This window comes from Coregonus lavaretus, assembly GCF_964263955.1.
Source record: "Coregonus lavaretus genome assembly, chromosome: 28".
Lineage (NCBI taxonomy): Eukaryota > Metazoa > Chordata > Actinopteri > Salmoniformes > Salmonidae > Coregonus > Coregonus lavaretus.
In genome coordinates this window covers 20,274,922-20,297,238 of record NC_140015.1, presented here as the reverse complement: position 1 = coordinate 20,297,238, position 22,317 = coordinate 20,274,922, and the positions used below count along the sequence as shown (strand labels likewise).

The 22,317-nt window shown below is 45.0% G+C and overlaps 1 pseudogene across 1 annotated transcript; it reads right to left on the bottom strand.

The window, feature by feature from the left end:
* Positions 1–6,353: 6,353 nt before the first annotated feature.
* Positions 6,354–21,913, bottom strand: LOC311104003 (serine/threonine-protein kinase N1-like; annotated as a pseudogene). The gene is made up of 23 exons: positions 21,815–21,913; positions 19,513–19,634; positions 19,224–19,405; positions 18,930–19,072; positions 18,586–18,706; positions 17,359–17,504; positions 16,965–17,178; positions 16,531–16,722; positions 16,342–16,450; positions 15,811–15,954; positions 14,633–14,705; positions 13,872–14,004; positions 13,650–13,737; positions 12,793–12,872; positions 12,397–12,469; positions 12,211–12,302; positions 11,746–11,922; positions 11,452–11,514; positions 11,252–11,328; positions 10,857–10,999; positions 8,050–8,157; positions 7,732–7,812; positions 6,354–7,494 (listed from the first exon to the last, which is right to left on the bottom strand). The product of its transcript is annotated as a serine/threonine-protein kinase N1-like (transcript).
* Between the last annotated feature and the right edge of the window lie 404 nt (positions 21,914–22,317).

The window sequence follows — 22,317 nt, the reverse complement described above, 5'->3', positions numbered from 1 at the left end:
TAAAGTAAAAAAAAAAAAAAGAAGTAACAATAAAATAACAATAATGAGGCTATATACAGGGGGTACCAGTACAGAGTCAATGTGCGGGGTACAGATTAGTCGAGGTAATTTGTACATGTAGGTAGGGGTAAAGTGACTATGCATGTCATTGGATGTAGGTTTAAAGTTGGGTGAAAAAATATGAAATGCCCTTATGTTGATGCCTTTTTCAAATACAATCAGTTTTCTTCGTTGATTCAACGTCATTACATAGATTTTTGAGAGTTGAAATGACGTGGAAACAACTTTGATTCAACCATTTTGTGCCAAGTTTGACAGATCACCTGCAGAGATTGAGCACCTTAAGTACTCGCCTATGGTTATAACTGGTTATAACTAGGTATGACCATGTACATGCTTAGTTGTTGTCAAAACAGCTGATAAAAGTCTGTCAGTGGTATGAATACTTGTTAAAACTGTAATACATAAACCAGCTTCCCTTTAAATGTACACATAGTGCTGTATTGGTATGTATTCTCTGAAAAATACTTATTCTACTGAAAATGTGATATAAATACCAGAATTCCTATAATATCTTCCAATATTCTATATGTGCAACTTGTAATGATATTTGTGGTGCTACATCATTTGGTTGGTAGTGACTTAGAAGATGTGGGCATGCTTTTCGCAATATTTTTGGTCATTGTCGCTCAGAATCACTTTTTGAAGTGAATTGAATCCTTTTTGTCAATAAAATTAAGTATATTTAAAATGTTGGTGTACTGCCCCTGTAAAAGGCAGTTGTTTTTACCACATAAATATGACACAATTAATATTTACTTTAAAATTCGGAAAACTAAATGATACTATTGTCATGCGACGTGTATGCGGTAGCGAAGTCAAAAGCAGGACACAGAGCGGCTGGCAACGTTATTTACTGAACACAGTAAAATCAACCTACAAACAACAAACCTCCAAACAGGGAGGAAAGCACAAAGACCCGTACATACAGAACTGCCGGAATGACAACAAACAATAACACACAAAGTACCAATGAGAGACAGGGGTAAATATAGGGAATACAATCTAACATAATGGGAAACAGGTGTAAACAATAAAGACCAAACAAGACAAACACCGAAACATCGATCGGCAGCAGCTAGTACTCCGGGGACGACGAACGCCGAAGCCTGCCCGAGCAAGGAGGAGGAGCAGCCTCGGCTGAATCCGTGACAACTATAATCAGATGATGGTAATTTAGCTTTTTAGTACTAATGTGGATTGTACTTTGGAAAAAGCTGCACACTATATAAAGGAAAAATTAATATATTTGTTTGACAGTACTGCTAATTAACTGTAATTTAGCAAAGATAACAGTCTATTCTAGCCATCTTTTATTTCAGATAACATTTATCACGTCTAAGGATAAGATGATATTTTGCTGTGATTTATGTTTTTTCCAATAGTTTCTTCTTGGTTGGTAAACAATGTATGTAAAATATTCTGTTGGTAGCTTGAGGGTTAAATGAGCAGACATGCAATCTATCTATCAAAAGAAGTATGACCACTGAAATGAAATGAAAATTCCAGCCTTGGCTGCAATTTATGTGACCATACACTAGGTGCTATCTAGAATCTAAAAGGGTTCTTCGGCTGTCCCGATAGGATAACCCTTTGAAGAACCCTTTTAGGTTCCATATAGAACCCTTTCCACAGAGGGTTCTACATGGAACCCAAAAGGGTTCTACCTGGAACCAAAAAGGGTTATCCTGTGGGGACGGCCGAAAACCATTTTGGAACCCTTTTTTCTAAGAGTGTAGTGCTTTCATCTTACAGGTTTTTAGGTGGATGAAAAACATCACCATTGCTTACTTGTTTTCGTCCTAACGAACTCACTTTTGAGTCTCAGTCAGGCCTTCTTTAATTTCCACCTTTCTATGAATAGAAAACATATTTTTCCTTCCATAGCCGTCCTTTTCGTGCAGGCTAATTTAGTCTGAGGTTCTCTGTTCACTTGGTGCTCTCAGTACATCCTCCATCTCCTTTACCTTTACACAGCTAGAGCCAAACCACCCCTGTCTAACTCTGATCACAACACTGTCCAGCTCATTCCCACCTACCGTACAGGTTTCAAGAGCAGTAAACCCCTTGTGAAATCTGTGAATGTCTGGAATGAGGACAGCATAGAATCACCTAAGGGATGTTTTCTGTGTACAGATTGGGACATTTTTCAAGAGTTAGACATGTACAAGTCAGTACAGGTTGTCACAGACTACATCCATTTCTGTGTTGACTCTGATACCCAAAAAGACAATAAAGGCATACCCAAACAACACCCCGTACATCACAAAGGAGGTAAAGGACTGGGTCAACCGCAAGAGGCAACCATTCAAAAACAAGAACCAACAACATGCTCAGAGAGACAAGGAAACAACATATGGAATCAATGGGATAAAAGTTCCTTACAGTGAACTCCAAAACACTGTGGGAGTTGATGAGAACAATCACCAACATGAACCCTGCAAAAGAAATCCTTGCACACACCAGATGAGCTGACCAAAGCCATGTACATGACGTCTCTGTTGAGTGTGATAATGTGATTGGCTCCATTGTTATTGATGATTGTGTTCATAGGTTGGAAATCAACCTTATAGTTGTCACTAGTCTTCAAGCTCACCTGTATGAATAAGGCAACAGGTCCTGATGGCAATCTCTGCTTTTCTTCTAAAACATGTGCAGAGGAACTTACTCCGGCTTGGTGCCCCATCTTTCAGAGGTCCGTAGACTCCCACACTGTCCCATCTCTGTAGGAAAAGTCCATTATCACTCCAGTCCCCAAAAAGCCTTTTCCAAAATAAAATAATGACAATAGACCTGTTGTTCTGACCCCCATCGTAATGAAATGTTTTGAAAATGGTGTGCGAGCTCCGTTCAGATGTAAACCCTGTGTTAGATCCTTATCAATTTGCTTATAAGCAAAGTCGTGGGACTGATGATGCAATCAACACCATCGTGCATCTCATTGTTAAGCATCTGGAAAACCCTGAAGCCTATGCTAGACTGTTATTTATTGATTTAAGTTCAGCGTTTAACACGATACAGCCACATGTCCTACTCAGCCAGTTAAAGCAGATGGGTGTTAACCCCTGTACCATAAGGTGGTACCACTCATTCCTGACTAGCCGTACTCAGCAGGTTAGTGTTAACAGTACCCTCTCTGAGGCTAGAGACATTAGCACAGGGGCCCCGCAGGGTTGTGTGAGTTCACCCATCTTATTCATACTGTACACAAATTAATGCACTAGCAGTAATCCTGATATATATTGTCAAGTTTTCTGATGATAACACCATCCTTGGTCTCATGTATAAAGATGCTGATACTACTGTGTACAGGTCAGAAATTCAAAGGTTTGTCAAGTGGTGTGATGAGCACCATTTTATCCTCAATGTAAAGAAAACGGAGGAGATGGTGTTTGACCCTAAATCTGTCGGCAACCATGTGCCTGTGGTTGTCCACAATGCTAACATAGCACAGCTTAGTTCGTACAAGTACCTGGGTGTAATGCTCCTGAGTAAAACGTACTCTGGCAATAGAGTTCTTTTTTCAGGGTTGTTTAGTGGTGATATTTAACTCTGCTTCATTGCGTTTCACTCCGTACAGTATTAATTGAAAATAACTTTTGTTACTCACTGCAGTGTTGTTCAGTATTCTAGAGTTAATTATTTAGATTAATGTTTACACTTAATATAATCACAAGAGTTAATTCTCCTATGTAGTCTAACAACACTATTTTGGAGTTTATATGGTCCCATTTGAGGTATAAGGGTGTAAAGTCTCATTTACATATTTCTTAACATGTCATATTATGGTGGCTTGCAATGTGACATTCAATCTCTATTGGTATCCAATTAAGAGAGAGGATGTCCAGCAACTTTACATCACCAACAACTTACATTCAGAATGCATGTCAGAGCAGGGAGGAGGCTACTGTTGTTAGGTACTACCTACATCATATAAACTGAAACAGCCTTCTCAGTAACGGTTGTAATAAACCAAACCATTTACAGATTAGTTTAGGATAATGTATGTTACATATCATTGACTAGCATTAGATAAAAAACAATAAATGTACATGTGAAAAAACATATTGAAACAATTTTAAAAAATCAACCTGCAACATGTATGCTGAGAAATATGACAATGACGCCCCTCCCACATCTGCGGATGCTCCATAGTTTTAACTACCTGTCTCTGGTTACTCTTAATGGAGTTAAAGATACTCAATCCCAATTAACTCCAGTTATCAGCACTAACTCCAGGGAGTGTATCACTCTGTTGAGGGTTAAGATAACTTCAGTAGTCAATTTAATTCTACATTTAAACTCTCCTTGATTTACTGTGTGTGTAGGTCTACTTGTACTTTGTGGACTTCTGGACTTTTGGATTGACGCTTTTGGCCCAAAACTACTCAAAAGTGCAATTTTGGTGACTTTGTGTGTGGGTGGTTTCTGAAAAGTGGACAGAGTTAACCAGTCTTGACAGAGTCCAGATATAATGGAGCGCCATTACCTCCGTGGATACAGGCCAGATTGTCCAAACCCAAATCAGCATTCTCCACTAAAAGCTCATCTTTGGTAATGAGTGGCTGTTTATCCCATGCCGAGTATTTGTGCGCTCGTGTGTGTGTGTTTGTGTGTGTGTGCGAGAGAGTGAGTCAGTGAGTGAGTGAGAACACCACAAAACACATTTTTTGCTTTACCACTAATGAACACAGCGCAGAAATGTTGAGACAACCAGGAAAGAGCCAAATGGAAATGCAGACAAAGTGTATGAGGATGGTCACCAGGTTAATGTGAGTGGGCCTCTGTGGCAGACCGAGCCATGGAAGATATCTATAATTACATGCATTAGTCGCTCTACGTACCGCTGCTGGTTAAAGGCCCACTATTGCTCCAACAACCACTTATCAATCCTGGTTTCTTAGATAAAGAGATCAGAGTTGATAAACAGACTAAAGTACATCCAGCGAGGGCATTTGAGCTGTAAAGCCTTCAGCAGGCCAAGTTGGTGACATTGATGTGCAGCAACCTGATGCTTTTATCTACATCTGTTTGTCAGTGCGTTTATCATATCTTCTGGATCGGTGACATTTTCCACATTCGAACATCCAACCTGGTTCTAACAATGACAAGAATGCACTTATTGTTGGTCTCTGTTCCTTTCTGCTTTGACCACAAAAGTGTAGGAAAAAAGGAAACTGCAGTGTCTCCTTTTAAACTAGGCTCCAGTGAAGATGGGAGGCAAGGAAGGAGTGAGGGAAAGAGGGAGAGAACGAAGGAGGAGAGCAGTGTGTTCCAGGAACACCCTGCCCTCTCCACACACAGATCAACACGTTCATCTCTCCTCATCTAACCCCACTCCCTCCTTCACATCTTGTCTCCCTTTTTTTCTCTACAATTATGTTCCCTGTTCTGTTATTTTCCTCTTCTGCATCAAAGTGATAATCTGACACATTCCTCTGTCTTTCATTCCTCTGTTCCTCTTCTCCAGGGCACAGTATTGTCATTAGCACATTGAATAATAACAATGGGACCACATCCTCTCCTGCTGTACAGTATCAGACCCAGCTCTGTTCTCCTCAGGGTGCTAGAGTGTCTCTCCTCTTTCTTTGCCATGCGTCACCATCTCTACCTACCTGCACTGGTGGCCCACTGTGTCACCATCTCTCCCTACCTGCACTGGTGGCCCACTGTGTCACCGTCTTTGTCTACTTTCTTGCTGGTACTCTCTGTTCCAGACATAGTTCCAGCCCCCTGAGACCACTGCTGTAACTATTGCTCTGTGAAGGCACAACACGCTGGGCTATGCTGACGGCTATGCTGACTATTTTATTATATTGCATTATGTTGACCTTAAGCCTACTCATTCATTGTTTATGTGAATCTACAGCAGAGAGACTCCAAATGACACAGTGTTCCTGACCTGGAGAGAACACACACACGATGGAAAAGGCCCTGCTGTAGACGTGTTTGGCCCATTAAGAATGATAGTGTCTTCATGGTCTACCCGCTGCTAATGGTGTCTGGTGACATGCAGCACACTCTGCTCTGTTCTCCTATTACTCAGCATAATGAACGTAATGGCAGCCATTAACATTGCTTTAAAAGGAGTTCAGACAATCCTGGATGACAAACAACTTTAGTTCTAGTAGTTTGGATTGTGTGAGACAATCCATGAACAGTCTACACTACCGTCCTCATTTTGTAGGTTTTATATCATCATATTGAAAAAATAAGTTAAAAGAGTTCATGCTAATGTAGCTGGCTGAATGGTTATTGGGCTGAAGAGTCACAAAGCTGTGAGTCAGTCCATTGGGTTCACATTTTTACTAAGTCACAGTTCCAGACATAACATCGGCATGACTGACAAATCAAACACCAGAATGAAACTAAAATCACAGAAAACAATTTGAAAAATAATTCTAAATGATTGAAGATAAAACTAATTGACGTACCGAGCGGGGAGAGTAGAGGAGTATCCCATTTGAAGACGAGGGGTAACATGACATGGTGGTGACCCAGCACAAACACACACAGAAAAACACCTCAACCCTCCTCCTTCCACCCTCACTAGCATCCCTTGACATTCGTCATACACTGAGTCTGCACCCCACTTGGTCATCTTCTCAATTTCTCTGGAACACTTTTGATCTTTTCTATGGCTCCCACCTGTGGTCATTTATGAGAGGTGCAGGACTTTAGATGACAGCAATGGGAATAGACTGAGGCAGGATCAGAACTTACACACAGAAACAGTAAGCAGCCTCAAACGATAAAGGGTGAGGAGAGATAGCAGGCAGAGAGGCAATAGAGAGAGGTCCATTTGAGATTAATCATATCTGATGATCCCTGCACCAACTGTATCGTCTGCAGAGAAGATCCTTTTCATCTTGTAAGTGGGCTCCATTCATTCTTTAGGGAAATAGACTTCACTCAGTTCCAGTGTTGCTATGCTGCACAGACACTGTGCCCCATCAGCACTCATCCACTGAGCGTTACATCATCCGGATTATCTTCATGTATCATCCTGCCCACTATAAAAGTCACTCCAGAAATCCATTAAAGGTCAGTAGATCCCTTACAATGTATCTGCGCAGCACGTATTCACATCCTCCCGTAACTTTCTTCTGCCTCTTCAAGGTTCAGACAGGACAGAACAGCAGTAAGCCTCTCCTGGTAACATCCCTCTCACAGTGTAGAGTCCCTCGTCAGCTCCACTCACAGTCTAAAGGGAGAGTTTGACCTTGACCCTTAGCAGAGGTCAGAGACGTAGTCAAAGTCTTTGAAGCAGTCCTGGTCCTTGCGGGAGAGGGTGCGGCGTTCACGGGGTGGCGTGAGAGCGGGGGGCTCGGCGGTGAACTCCTCGTCAAAGTTGCTGACGTCCTCCCTCCCCCCGATGTTGGGGACAAACGGGGGCGGGAGCCGCCTCTGCAGCAGCGCTTCCCAGTCCACACCCTGAGAGGGGGAACAGAGAGACCGGATTGGTTCAAAGAATCCAGGTGAATTGAATCATCTATGCTTGTTGGGCAGCTCATGCAACTAAAAACAGCAACCCCTAACGTTATAGTACCAAATAGAGTTGGAGCAGATGCTGAAACTATTTAACATGCTCATTGATTACATAACAAGAATGTTACCTAATGACGTGTGTGTCTGTGTCTGAGGGAGAGAGAGAGAGAGAGAGCAACTCACCCTGAAGAAAGGCTGTTTCTTGACGTCATCGGCATCTTTCTCACCAGATCCTAGGCGCCGCTCAGGGTTCCTCCTCAACAACTGGCAAAAGAAAACAACAAACACCTCAACCCAGACATAGCAACTCACAGCACAGACCAAACAATAGCTAGAAACACACACAGATGGCAAACAGCTGAAAATACATCAGAAACACTTTCACAGAAAACCCACTGACTGAAAACTAAAAGCAACATGGCTCCACCTTTACAGTGACCAGACTGACCACATCAATCAACTGGTGATTGGTGGGATGTGAGTGTTGGGGGAGGAGCTTACCCGTCTCATGATGCCGATGGCCTCTGTGGAGAGGAAGCGAGGGTAGCGCACCTCGTCATTCACTATGCTGTCAAACACCTCCTCTTCATCATCACCTGGGAATGGAGACTGACACACACATAGGTCGCAGTGTCACGCTCACAGCCACCCATTTAACCTATTGTGGTGGCCGGGGAATGCCACTGTTTGGAGTGTCAGCCATGCCCCACAACCAGCATTTTTAGGCTGCAGCAAGCTATGCTGTAGTGCTACGCCCCACACCTGAAGCCACTAAGCCTTGTTAGGCTGCAATACACCTGGGGCATACAGTGGGTAAAAAAAGTATTTAGTCAGCCACCAATTGTGCAAGTTCTCCCACTTAAAAAGATGAGAGAGGCCTGTAATTTTCATCATAGGTACACGTCAACTATGACAGACAAAATGAGAAAAAAAATCCAGAAAATCACATTGTAGGATTTTTAATGAATTTATTTGCAAATTATGGTGGAAAATAAGTATTTGGTCAATAACAAAAGTTTCTCAATACTTTGTTATATACCCTTTGTTGGCAATGACACAGGTCAAACGTTTTCTGTAAGTCTTCACAAGGTTTTCACACACTGTTGCTGGTATTTTGGCCCATTCCTCCATGCAGATCTCCTCTAGAGCAGTGATGTTTTGGGGCTGTCCCTGGGCAACACGGACTTTCAACTCCCTCCAAAGATGTTCTATGGGGTTGAGATCTGGAGACTGGCTAGGCCACTCCAGGACCTTGAAATGCTTCTTACAAAGCCACTCCTTCGTTGCCCGGGCGGTGTGTTTGGGATCATTGTCATGCTGAAAGACCCAGCCACGTTTCATCTTCAATACCCTTGCTGATGGAAGGAGGTTTTCACTCAAAATCTCACGATACATACCCCATTCATTCTTTCCTTTACACAGATCAGTCGTCCTGGTCCCTTTGTAGAAAAACAGCCCCAAAGCATGATGTTTCCACCCCCATGCTTCACAGTAGGTATGGTGTTCTTTGGATGCAACTCAGCATTCTTTGTCCTCCAAACACGACGAGTTGAGTTTTTACCAAAAAGTTCTATTTTGGTTTCATCTGACCATATGACATTCTCCCAATCCTCTTCTGGATCATCCAAATGCACTCTAGCAAACTTCAGACGGGCCTGGACATGTACTGGCTTAAGCAGGGGGACACGTCTGGCACTGCAGGATTTGAGTCCCTGGCGGCGTAGTGTGTTACTGATGGTAGGCTTTGTTACTTTGGTCCCAGCTCTCTGCAGGTCATTCACTAGGTCCCCCCGTGTGGTTCTGGGATTTTTGCTCACCGTTCTTGTGATCATTTTGACCCCACGGGGTGAGATCTTGCGTGGAGCCCCAGATCGAGGGAGATTATCAGTGGTCTTGTATGTCTTCCATTTCCTAATAATTGCTCCCACAGTTGATTTCTTCAAACCAAGCTGCTTACCTATTGCAGATTCAGTCTTCCCAGCCTGGTGCAGGTCTACAATTTTGTTTCTGGTGTCCTTTGACAGCTCTTTGGTCTTGGCCATAGTGGAGTTTGGAGTGTGACTGTTTGAGGTTGTGGACAGGTGTCTTTTATACTGATAACAAGTTCAAACAGGTGCCATTAATACAGGTAACGAGTGGAGGACAGAGGAGCCTCTTAAAGAAGAAGTTACAGGTCTGTGAGAGCCAGAAATCTTGCTTGTTTGTAGGTGACCAAATACTTATTTTCCACCATAATTTGCAAATACATTTATTAAAAATCCTACAATGTGATTTTCTGGAAAAAAAATTCTCGATTTGTCTGTCATAGTTGACGTGTACCTATGATGAAAATTACAGGCCTCTCTCATCTTTTTAAGTGGGAGAACTTGCACAATTGGTGGCTGACTAAATACTTTTTTCCCCCACTGTATAAGGTGCTGGTTCAGTTCAGCACGAGAAGAGCTCTACAGACATTTGTTCGAAGCCCATGGACATTGTGAAGCTGGTAAACTGGGTAGTAGTCTAAGTTCAGTTAAGCTCTGTGTGGGAGTTTTTTAAAAACTTTTTTTGGGAGGGGGGGGTTTCAGTTACAGTTTGAGAACAATCTTTGTGAACCTTTTATTTTGAATAAATATGCCAGCCTGGCTTAAGCTGTGCCCCTGCGTGTTGGACTTCTGTCATGGTTCCTCATCATTGACATCCTATCAGCCATGCCTAGTGAGTCGTTACACTATACTTGTTTATGTAACATATGGCTCAAAACCACATCACTTTATGTAATATAGACTAAAGTGCTGTATTACCATAAAGGCTTAAAGTATATATTACTGGCTTAAAGTATATATTATTTTAAAGGTGAGGGCTTAGCCCATTAAAGGGATCCTCCGGTACTTTTGTATACTTTTTAGCCAGTAGTTCTGAAAGTAGCGTCCAAAAGTGGTCCCCGAAAACTGCATACTACGTCATTGATCTCTCTCTCGCTCTGCTGTAGGTGCATCATGTGCATATTGCTAGCTGTCACTCATATGGCGAGGGGCTGAAGCTCATTGGTCGAACTCGAATTGCTAGGGGGCTGGCCCACGTGAGGGAAAATGGTGCAGCACAGCTTCCAGAAAAACTGTCGCTTTCAAACTAGGGATTTCGTGGCTAATTGAGGTTAGACAGTAATTCTGCTAATTAATTATGTATGAACTACACATTGACACATCTAGCCCAAATACTTAAGTAGTCGCCAAAGTTACGGAGCATGTCTAAATAATATGGCTAAATATGTATGGAGTCATATTTATATAATTCTCTGAAGTGGTTTTTAGAGTCAAGTCTCTTACCTCTCCCACCAGCATCTCATACACCAGTACTCCCAGGCCCCACCAGTCAACTGCCCTGGTGTAGGAGGTGTCTGTCAGAACCTCTGGAGCCAGGAACTCAGGAGTACCACAGAACGTACTGGTCCTGTCCCCATAGCCCATCCCTGGGGAGGTAGAGCGAGATCAGGAATGAGAAGAAGGGAAGGAAAGAGAAGCAGTGAGAGAGAGGTTGTTGTGAGAGAAAAACAGAGAGAGGAAAGAGAGAGAGAGAGACAAACTGAGTCAGAAATATCGAAAAACATGAGCACAGTAGCAAAAAGAGGCTTCAATAAAAAAGTACTCCAAACTACAACCGCTATGATCTTCCATCCTTACAGAGCTCTGGAGACATGATGAATAAGTTATAGAGAACATACCCTCTTTACAGAGCCCGAAGTCTGCTATCTTCACATAGCCCTGTGTATCCAGCAACAAGTTATCGAGTTTAAGGTCCCTGAGGAGGAGGGATGAAGATTCATTCAAAATGGATGAGTACTCTGAGGATGAAGGGGTAGGAGGATGAGAGGGTATCTGTCTTTCATGTGTTCTGTGTTTCATGTCTACCCAGAGTACTCACCGGTACACAATCTTGTGGTCATGAAGAAACTGCAGGCCCAAAACCACACAGGCTGCGTAGAACCTGCAGGACAGACAGACAAACAGACAGACGCACACACAAATAGTCAGGACACACACACACACGACAGTAACAGCAGACTGTGGGTGGATATGAGTACGCATACAGTATACAACCATATGAACACAAATACACATAACTCAAAGCATGCCTGCTCCTCCCCCCATGTTCCGTTACACATACAGTAGAACACAGTACACACACAAATACACACAAAAACACAGCGGTACCCACACGGCTCGGGGCTCTGTAAAGACGTCTGCGTGGATGTGCATCATGAGGTCGCCCCCAGCCGTGTACTCCATGACGAAGCACACGTGTTCTGGGGTCTGGAAACATGCAAACAGGTTGACCAGGAAGGGGTGGTGGGAGCTGTTCACCGTCTCAAAAATACGCTTCTCACACATCAGACTGAGGAGAGGAGAAGGAGAGAATGATGGACTCAGAAGACAACAGGAAAGAGAGACAATTGTGTAATGTCAAGTACAGCATGTAAACAGTGTATATGTTTGCCATGGTTTGTTGGTGATCACTTTTGTGTTGACAATAATTTTGTGGCATATATAAAACTAGACAATCCAGTCTTAGTATTTTCACCATGATGGAGGTCATATAATGTCTGAGAGAGGCATGATATAGTAGGCCTGTGTTGCCTGTGTTCTGTCTTGGCCTGTGTTGCATTCTAGTGTTGATCCATACCTGTCCACTTCGTCCCGCGCCACAATGTCTCCCTTCTTCAGGGCTTTGATAGCGTACACACTGCCTGTCCTCTTGTACTCTGACAACAACACCTGGAAAACACCATGGGTTCATCTAAATCTCTAAATCCTCTGGATAGAGAACGTCCTAACACAGGGAGGATATTTAAGATGTGAGGACACATACCTTGCCAAAGTGTCCCCTGCCCAGCACAGCAATCAGCTTGAAGTCTTCCAGACACAGAGGGCCTTTGCTCTGTCTAATATCAGGACACAAAGAAAATAATAATGATCAATCACTGAAATAGCCTTTACTCATGTTGAATGGTCATTTGCTAGTTGAAGGAATAGGATGCAGTATTATCTGATGTTTTGTGCCTACCTAGCACTTCTATAGAAAGCATGTTGCGGTGATATATGTCTGCCTGGCTACAGTAACGTGTTATAGGGGAGGTGAGGTCAGGTGGCCATATTGTGAGTGGGTGTGTTTCTCCAGCATCATACTGTGGGGGCCATATTGTGAGAGGATGTACTCAGGTGTGTGTGTGAGGACACACTGGGCCAACTCTGCATGGTGCTGTACCTGCGCAGGGAACTCGTGGATAGGGTTCTGGTTGGCCGCTCTTGGGCAAGGTCCAGAGGGGAGAAGGGCTCGATCACAGGCTGTTCCAGAGAGTGAGAGAAAAAGAGAGACAGAGAGAGAGAGAGATATAAAGAGGCGAGAGGGATAGATAGAGAGAATGAGAGAGGGAGAAGGAAAATTAGACAGACAGACAGACAGACAGACAGACAGACAGACAGACAGACAGACAGACAGACAGACAGACAGACAGACAGACAGGCCAAAAGTAATTCTGACCCTCCTCATTATTAGTAGCCAGTTCCCTGCTGGCTGGCTGGCTGGCTGCTCAATCCCCTCCTCCTCTCCTCTCTTCCTCGTTCCCTCGTTACTGTTAATTAGTTATCTAAAAAACCAGAGTAATTAATCCAGTAATCCCCCAGCCCCGCTGACCACACCATCTGTTACCCAGGCCTTCCCCCTCTGCATCTCTCTACCTCTCCCTCCCTCACTCCCTCTGTCCCTCTCTCTCTGCCCTCTCATGCCAATCGTGTTTTACACACTGGGAATCTAACACAGATTGGGCTTTGATTGAATTAAAGCTCCCTCGATCCAATTTGTTCTAATTAGTGTGGATTTCTCTCTTTCCCTTCTTATTGTTCCCTCTCTCCTCTCCTCCCTCCCAGGCCCTGCTCTGTCTAGCTCCAGATTCATCCTAGGCTAATAGTCCAATATGACTGGACCACTGTTTTCTAGCCAAAGGCTGTCTGGAGGGAATGGCCAAAGGGAATGTGATACTACAGAGATGGCTATCAGATGGCTATCACTCCATTGCTGCTTCCTCCCATCCCTCCCTCATCCCTCCCTTCTCTTTTTCTCACCAGGTGAGGTGTGTCAACAACGTCTCCCCTGATGTCAGGCCTCGGAGGAGAGTCGCTCCCCAGAGTCAGCTTCTCCACTGAGATCTCCCTGCGACACACACAGAAATAGCAGTCAACATTTTCCCCATGTACAGTATATGTTGTACTTGCTGTCTGAAGTATTAAAGAGGTGTGAGAAAGGGTATCTCTTTGTGTGTGTACAGTACTGAAAGTGCACCTTACCCAGAATGTGAGCGTGAGTGTGTGTGTGGGGTGTAGCTGGGAATGTTGTTTCCAGAAGGGATGGCGTTCCTCAATAGGCGGACCCAGGTGGCGATGTCAACATTCATCTGACGAGCACGCAGGAACGCTTTACCTGTAACATACCCAACACACACATGGCAGTAACCGCAACACACACACACACACACACACACACACACACACACACAACATAACCACAAGGCAATATGTTATACTGATAAACACAAATCCCCCTGAAATGCAATATATCCTGTTCATGCAGCAGCTTTTAACATGGTTTACTCAATCCATTAGGATTGGCCAGTCCTGATGCACTGAAGAAGTTTCAACCCTGATGCACTCAGGTTGTCATACTCCAAAGTATTAAAGCCACCTCAACCCATCAGATGAATCTACAGCACTGCCGATTCCAACACTAGATGGCAATACAGAGCACGGAGAGGTACAAAGTGGGTTCTGGGTGGAGGTTGCCTGTAGTCACAGATCTAGGACCTCCCCCAATCCTAATGTGACCAATTAGGGGTGAAACACTAAACTGACTGTAGATCAGTGTCTAAGGGCAACTCCATGCTACTCAGTGGGGCGTCAGTCAGATGATGCAGGTGTGAGCCCTATAGGGATACTAGGATATATGGAGCCAGGCTTGGCAGCTGCTGACAACATCCAGAACAAGATGGGGCTTTATCTAAGACGTTACACACACTAACACAACACACTGTTCTGAGAATAGCTTCTCTTACCATGCTGTTTGGAGAAAACCTTTTGTCTCTGCAGTCTTGGGCCTCTCTCTATGACTGGGTTGAAGAAAATTACCTGAAATACACACACATCAGTGGAGACTCCTCAGAGGAGGAAGGGGAGGACCATCCTCCACAGTGAATTTCATAAAAATAAAAATTGCTCTTGCAGCATGAACTGACATGTTGTCCACCCAATCAAAGGATCAGAGAATGAATCTAGTACTGAAAGCATAAGCTACAGCTAGCTAGCCCTGCAGTGCATAACATGTGGTGAGTAGTTGACTCAAAGAGGGAGAAAGACAATAGTTGAACAGTTTTGAACAAATTCATTTCTTCAAAAATGAAGAAGCAAGAGAGAGAGAGATATTTTGTATTTTTTTCACTTTCACTTACTTAGCTAGCCTACTTAAACACCCGGCTCAAACAGAGAGGGATGCTATGTTAGCTAGCTGGCTATGGCAATCCAACACTGGAACTCTTCCAAGTCAAGGTAAGCTTTTGGTTTATTAATTTACTGCCACCGGGGCCAGCCGGTGTAACTGCTAAACTGCTTGCTGACTACAGTGTACTGCATGATTGTAGCGCCTTTACTAACGCATTAGTTTTAGTAGCTATGTTGACTATGACGTTAGCTAATAATGGTGACAATGATGTAGGCTGTGTGTAGGATAAACATACCTGAATATGTCCAATTGAAACTCTTGTTTGCAACTGTTGGACTAATGATTACACCCTCGATGAGCTTGACGCAGGCAAGAGTGTGCAAGGCGGTATTGAATGTGTCATTGTCTGTTACCTTGATTACTCAAATTTCCCTCGACCTGTGCACCTACGTTGTAAACTTTCATTCATAGGCTAGGTTGTAGAAACCTCATGATGGGTATAGGGAAATTTTTAGTATCATGTAGTAGCCTAAACCTATCAATGTTACATTGAGCTGGGTGAATGGAATATGAATGACAGTCATCCAATATGCTGTAATAGAAATAAGGCCATGCTCATTCAAAAAATAATCGTCCTCCCTCATCTTAAATAGCACCGACCACCACTGACACACATAGTGTAGTTGTGTATGTGTATGTGTTGGTGCGTGTGTGTGTGCATGTTTGCATGTCTCTGTATGCGTGCATGTGCGTGAGTGCATGTACATATGTGTATTCAGGGCGGGGTGTGTGTACCTCAGCCAGCAGCAGGCCCTGAGGCTCTAGCTCCAGCTGAACTTTGTGTCTCTGGTTGTCCAGGAAGTCCTCCAGCTTCAGGTACTTGAGAGCACACAGGGAGCGGTAGTCCCTCCAGTACACTGCTATCTCCATCTCCCTGGACTGGGGTGAAAGACGGGTCAACATACATACTGTTTCAACCACAGTCTCTCTCTCTCTCAACATACATACTGTTTCAACCACAGTCTCTCTCTCTCTCAACATACATACTGTTTCAACCACAGTCTCTCTCTCTCTCAACATACATACTGTTTCAACCACAGTCTCTCTCTCTCTCTCTCTCTCTCTCTCTCTCTCTCTCTCTCTCTCTCTCTCTCTCTCTCTCTCTCTCTCTCTCTCTCTCTCTCTCTCTCTCTCTCTCTCTCTCTCTCTCTCTCTCTCCTCTCTCTCTCTCTCTCTCTCTCTCTCTCTCTCTCTCTCTCTCTCTCTCTCTCTCTCTCTCTCTCTCTCTCTCTCTCTCTCTCTCTCTCTCTCTCTCTAGTATCTTACTCTCTCCAGTTCTACAGTGAAGGTCTGGTCCCAGCCTGCTCTCCCACTGTCTTCCAACACGTCTGTCCCACTATTGTGTTCTCCAGCTTCAGCACCGCACTCACCTCCGCTGTACAACACAATAACACATCTTTAAAAACTCACTACACAACACAAATGGACAGATATGTGACCCACACACACACTTACAGGAGAGTTCGTCGGTCTTGCAAGGGATCCTGAGGCTCATGCTGCTGGTGCTGCGGCTGTAGAGACCACTGAGTTTGAAGGAGCGTCCATCACCTGGGATGTAGCATGGCAAGACCACCGGGGTTCCTCTACTGCGTCCCGGGACCACCTCCAACACCCCCACACAGCCCAGCAGACGCACCTGCAGGGTACCTACGAGAGAGAGAGAGATGTTTGAGTAGAAGTGAGAGTATCATACCTGCTTCAAACGGTTTATAACTTCAGACACTGGATATGTGGGAGATATTCAATTGAATCCATGAGTTTCTGATGCGTTAGAGCCTTCAGCGAGGTATAGACAGAGGGGTAGTGAGAGACTAGAGAGAGGCTGTAAGAGTCAGTGATAGACTATAGAGAGGCTGTAAGAGTCAGTGATAGATTATGAGTGTATGTACCAGTGAGTGGGGAGGGCTTGCAGAGGGTGCTGTACTGGTTGTGTACATAGGGGGTTCCGTGTCTGGAGCTGAAGGCTGAGGAGGAGGCCAGCACCAGCTCCTCCTTGATGAGGCAGGCCTTGGGGTGGTCCTCCGTCAGTTCCAGCAGACGCTGCTCCAGAGAGCCTCTCAGCAGGTCACAGCGCTGGGACGACTCACTCAGACCACACTGGGCCTGGGGGGAGAGAGGAGAGAGGGGGGTTACAATGGTGTGTGTGTTTGTGTGTGTGTATTTAAATGTGCTCTAAATGGTGTGTTTTTTGTGTGTTTTTATGTATGTGTGTGTGTATATGTGTGCATTAAGTGTGCGTTCATGTGTGAGATCCATACAGTAGTCCTGTATGTGGACTCTGACCTCTGACATGGCCTTCTTGTCCTGGACCTTCCCTGCTCCCAGCAGCCTCAGCATGTTCTTGGCTCCCTCAGCCATGGCGTGCTCCACACGGTAATGATGCCACAGCTCCTCCACACGCAGCTCCACCCCACACGTGTCTGGCTTACCTGGGGAGAGAGGGGGGGGGGGGAGAGCGATAACAAACCATTTACTGTATGGCCAGCTGATAAAAAACAAACAAAAAATGCATACTGTATACAATACTCAGTAAGGATAATGTAATAATATAATAATAACATAATAATATGATCAAGTAAAACATGTGGGGGAAATTAAATCGAACTCTGTAACTTTAAACCAGTATGTATATAGTTATCTTTCATAATATGATAAAGTAATCAGTACTGCAAATCAAAATCAAGATAATGTGAGGTTTTGATGGGTTTGTGTGCATCTGTGTGTGTCCTAAATTAGGGATGGTTCATGACTCATGAGGCTAAATGCAGCTCTGATCTATTCTTAAACCAAAGAAGGGAGGAAGGTAGAGAGAAGAAGGTAGGGAGAGGGAAATAGACACAGCGATCCATTAACGATATGGGCCTAAATCTGTCTCTTTGCTTCCTGTGCTTTTCCCATCTTCTCACTCGCTTTCTCGTTCTCTCTCCCCACTTTCCATATCTTACTATTGGTTTCCTCATCTTTCTCTCTCTCCCTCTTTCCCTCTGTCTCTAACCTCGGGTAAAAGAAGCAGGACTTCTTGCTGTGGGGAAAAACATGGGGGATTGGAAGTGATGCAGACAATTACATTGATGGAATTTACAATCTATCCCCTTATAATAAAAAATAATATTTTTTATCAAATAAAAAACATCATAGGGATGCAGGAACATCAATAAGGCCTTAACCTGCACTCTGTATGGAAGTGAGCCTGAGTGTGTGTGTGTGTGTGAGTGTGTGTGAGTGTGTGTGTGTGGTGTATGGAGTGGAGTGGACTGTAATGCAAAACTGTGTGTGAGTGGAGTAGGTTATAATAATGTCCACTCTGCACTTCTGAGGAGGGCATTGATCTGTTACCCACACTTCATCAAATATTTAACGATCGATGTACAGATTAGATCAGACAGACACAGAGGGATGGAGAGACAGACAGTCAGACAGGTAGATGGACAGACAAGCAGGCAGGCAGGCAGGCAGGCAGGCAGGCAGAGACAGACAGACAGTTAAAAAGACAGACAGACAGATATTTACCCTGGTTATCTTCAGTTTGCTCAGTGGCCTGCATGGCCTTGCGGATCTGCATGCGGATGATGTCAATCTTGGTCTTGCTGTCCTGCAGCATCTGCTGGGCTGTCTGATGCATCTTCTTGTCCTACAAGGGACACCGTACAGTGAGGACATTGGAATAGCAGACAGCTCACAAATACACAACCCTGCTAACCTTTACTACTCAGAGAAGAATCAGGGTACAGGCTGGGAGAAGATCTGACTAGAGACATGAGAAAGAGAGATTGTGAAGGGGCTGGCTGTATTGTAGAGAGGGTACAGTAGATGTATATATTAGAGGGGTTAGGTGGTCCAGTCAGGTCCAGTACCTTGGTGACTCCATTGGCATAGATGGGGATCATGTTCTCTGCTCCCTGTTTGCACTTGAGCTCGATGTTGAGCTGGCGCTCCAGAGCCGTGATCCGGTCCTGATTGGCCGAGCGGCTGCGCGCCCCGGGAGACTTGGGGGCATCTGAGGGTCAAAGGTCATGGTATTAACTGACAGTTATTATAATCATTAACAATGTCCAACATGTTTCTACATTACAACTTTTGGTTGAATCCATCCAATGGTATAAGGCTACGCTCCATTCGTTTCATAGTTCCATCCCCGTCAGTGATACCTGTGTTGTTGTCGTCCCCTCCTTTGACCACGATGTGAGCGTCCAGCTCCTGTAACTGAGTGTGCAGGCTGTCCAGTCTGCGGTTGGAGCTGCGGAGCTGGCTGTCCACCTGCTGGGCATTCTTCTTGTCTGTGGTGGCTCTCCTCAGGTTCTCTGCCCCCTCCTTGATCTTCAGCTCCTTCCTGATCCAGTCAAATCACAAGGACTTTTCATAAGTAGTAGTATCACACAATGAGTAGCTAATCAATACATCATAGAAATGATTGAATAGTAAATTAGTAATGCTGACCTGATCTCCCGGCGGATGCGATCCCTCTCTTCGTCCAGGTGCTGCTGAATGCTGGAGTCAGAGAAGTCTGAGCTCTGGTCCAGACCCAGCTGCTCCAGCACTGACATCCCACCTGGGTCACTCTGACAGGGGGAGAGGAAGAGGAGGAGAGGGGGAGGGAGAATGGATAATAGGTTAGCATTGGTCAAATACATTGCGACATGTATTGTGCCAAGATGACATTGCGGTGATAGCAGAGAGACAATAACCAAAGGTCTGCCGTATTTCCAATTCGATGCAAAACCACTCTCTGGGAAAAGGGCCTAATTAGGGACTAGGTTGTGTTCACCTTTGACCCCAGATGCCTCCCACACAGACCTGTAGGTCAGAGGGACTAACTGAGCAGCGCTAAGCTGGCAGCAAACATTAGGAGAGAGAGGAGCATTCATCTGTACATGGAAAAGGAAGAGAGCGAGAGAGAGAGAGAGACAGAGCAGGCTAACGCGTTTCAATTGGTCCCAGAGGCAAGAGCCCAAACCAAAGAGCCCAACATTTCAGCTCACATCCTGTGTGACTGCAATGCAGCAAAGAGTAAAAGTACTGTAGATCCATGGCTAGAGTAGATATAACAGGCCAAGACAGCAGCAGAAAGAGACAAACTGAGGAAGACACAGGGAGAGAGAGGCTGTGACTTAAAAAGGAGTTGTGACAGAGAGAAGAGCAGTCAGTGAGTTGAGCGGTTCCCTTCAGAGAGCTGAGTCTCCAAGAGCAGCAGAGTGAGACTGAGACGTTAAGTGAGTCAAGGCCTGAGCGCTCACGTCCCCTCCTGATGGTAACCAGATCAGAGCAGCATTAATAGAGTCTACAATCTATCAGGGCTTGTTCCTGCTCAGAGCTACTGATACACACAGACACGATGTCAGCACGCCAGCTCTCAGCCAGCCACACAGACAGATACAGCACACAAACACACAACAGTGTGTTAGGCATTAGGCACAAATACAGACATACATGCATGCAACGGCATTGCATGCATATAAACACACTTGCATGCATGCACTCACATACACACACACACACAAAACCCTGCATGCAACACTATCACAGTAAATCCCCAACAACTGACATTAGCAACAATCAAACAGAGGTCAGCTCATCATTAGAGCTGAACAGAGCCCAGATCCTACAACATGGAGACAGACAGACAGACAGACAGACAGACAGAGCAGTCCCAGTCCCTCCCTTCACATAACGACTGACTGACTGCTGTACGCCACTCAGAGACCCAGCCCTGGCTCCAGCCTGCAGATCTGATTACAGCAGTGTCCCTATTGGCCTGTTCAGCACCACGCCAGGCAGAACAGAGCAGAGCCCGGCTCCTACCAGGCAGACTCTCATTAGAACCATAATCCATCTGCAATGCAATACAGCAGGCTGCAGGCTGCAGGCTGCAGCCAGCCCTCATGGCCAAGCCCAGCTATGGGGCTTTCGAGGGCTACTTACACAGGCTATTACACAGGAAACATTGCACAACAACAGTGCAGAGTAGTAATGATAATCTGGGAATATTTCACATAGCGGACCTGATCACCTAATGTTGTGTCAAATTGCTCACAGAAATGTTTGTCTATTTGTTGTGAAGGGACACAGAGGTAGATATAAAGCGGAAATAGTACTGTAGGTATCAACGCGATCACAAGTTGTGGGCCAAATGGAGCATGGTGCTACTGTCGTAACAACACCAAGGCTATAGGTTCATTGTGCTCGCAGCCCTGCCCTTCTCTGCACTAAACTCATCTAGAAATGGAGGTAGAGAACATACAATGAGAGAGAAAGACGAGGGAGGAATAGAGAGATTTAGGACTAAGACAGGAAGAACACCCACTTGTTGAGCAGAACTGAGACACACATACAACACACTAGTTTGACAGACACACTCTTCTTAAAATGAACAGCCACTAATACTGAGGCAGGAGGTGAGCAACAGTGGCACAGAGGAGAGAAGAATAGCTGAGAGGCAATGACATAAGAGGAAAGAGGAAAGGGCCGGACCATTAACGATGTGACTCACTACTATACATTTAGCCATTTAGCAATGCCCTCCAGTGGAACAATACAGAGCAATTAAATAGAGGCAGTTCTCCACTCAGATGGGGCTGAAAACAATGCGACGATACTAAAAGCAGCTCCGACATGAGTCATCAGAAATGGCATGATTTGAGAAGGAAGTGAACATGAAGCAGAAAGCGGAGAGGAAACTCACAAACACACTGTAGTGTGGAAGGCAGCCATGTTGTATGGTGCCCAGACAGAGTGTGCCTACCGAAGACTCGGTGTCCCCCTGGTCCTGTTCAGTGTGAGTGGGGTGGTCTGCAGCAGTGTGCTCCCTTGGGCAGTCCGCCAAAGCTCCCTCGCTGGCCATGGCCCACCCTGGCTCTCTGTGTTGCCCAACCCCTCCCCTCTGCCCCGTTACACACTCTCACACCAGAACCGCCACTCAAAGTACAGAGAGCTATTCCTGCCTCCTCAAATCCGGGATGTGCTTCCTTCCCGCCAGGAATCAAAAGAGACTCAATCCGAAGTGAGTGAGCGAGAAAGAGGTAGGAAGAGAGAGAGCGACACAGCCCCAGCCCCACCCCACTGCTTCCTGTTCTGCTCTCTAGCCTAGAGAGAGACTAACAGTAACACTACAGAAACACACACACACAGAGGAGAGTGGTGTGGTTTTGTAAGCGAGTGAGCAATGCCACTTTGCTTCCTGCTGTTGGCTGCTCTTAGCATAGCGACAGGCTGCTGTGATAGACACTGATCACTTCAAACACACTG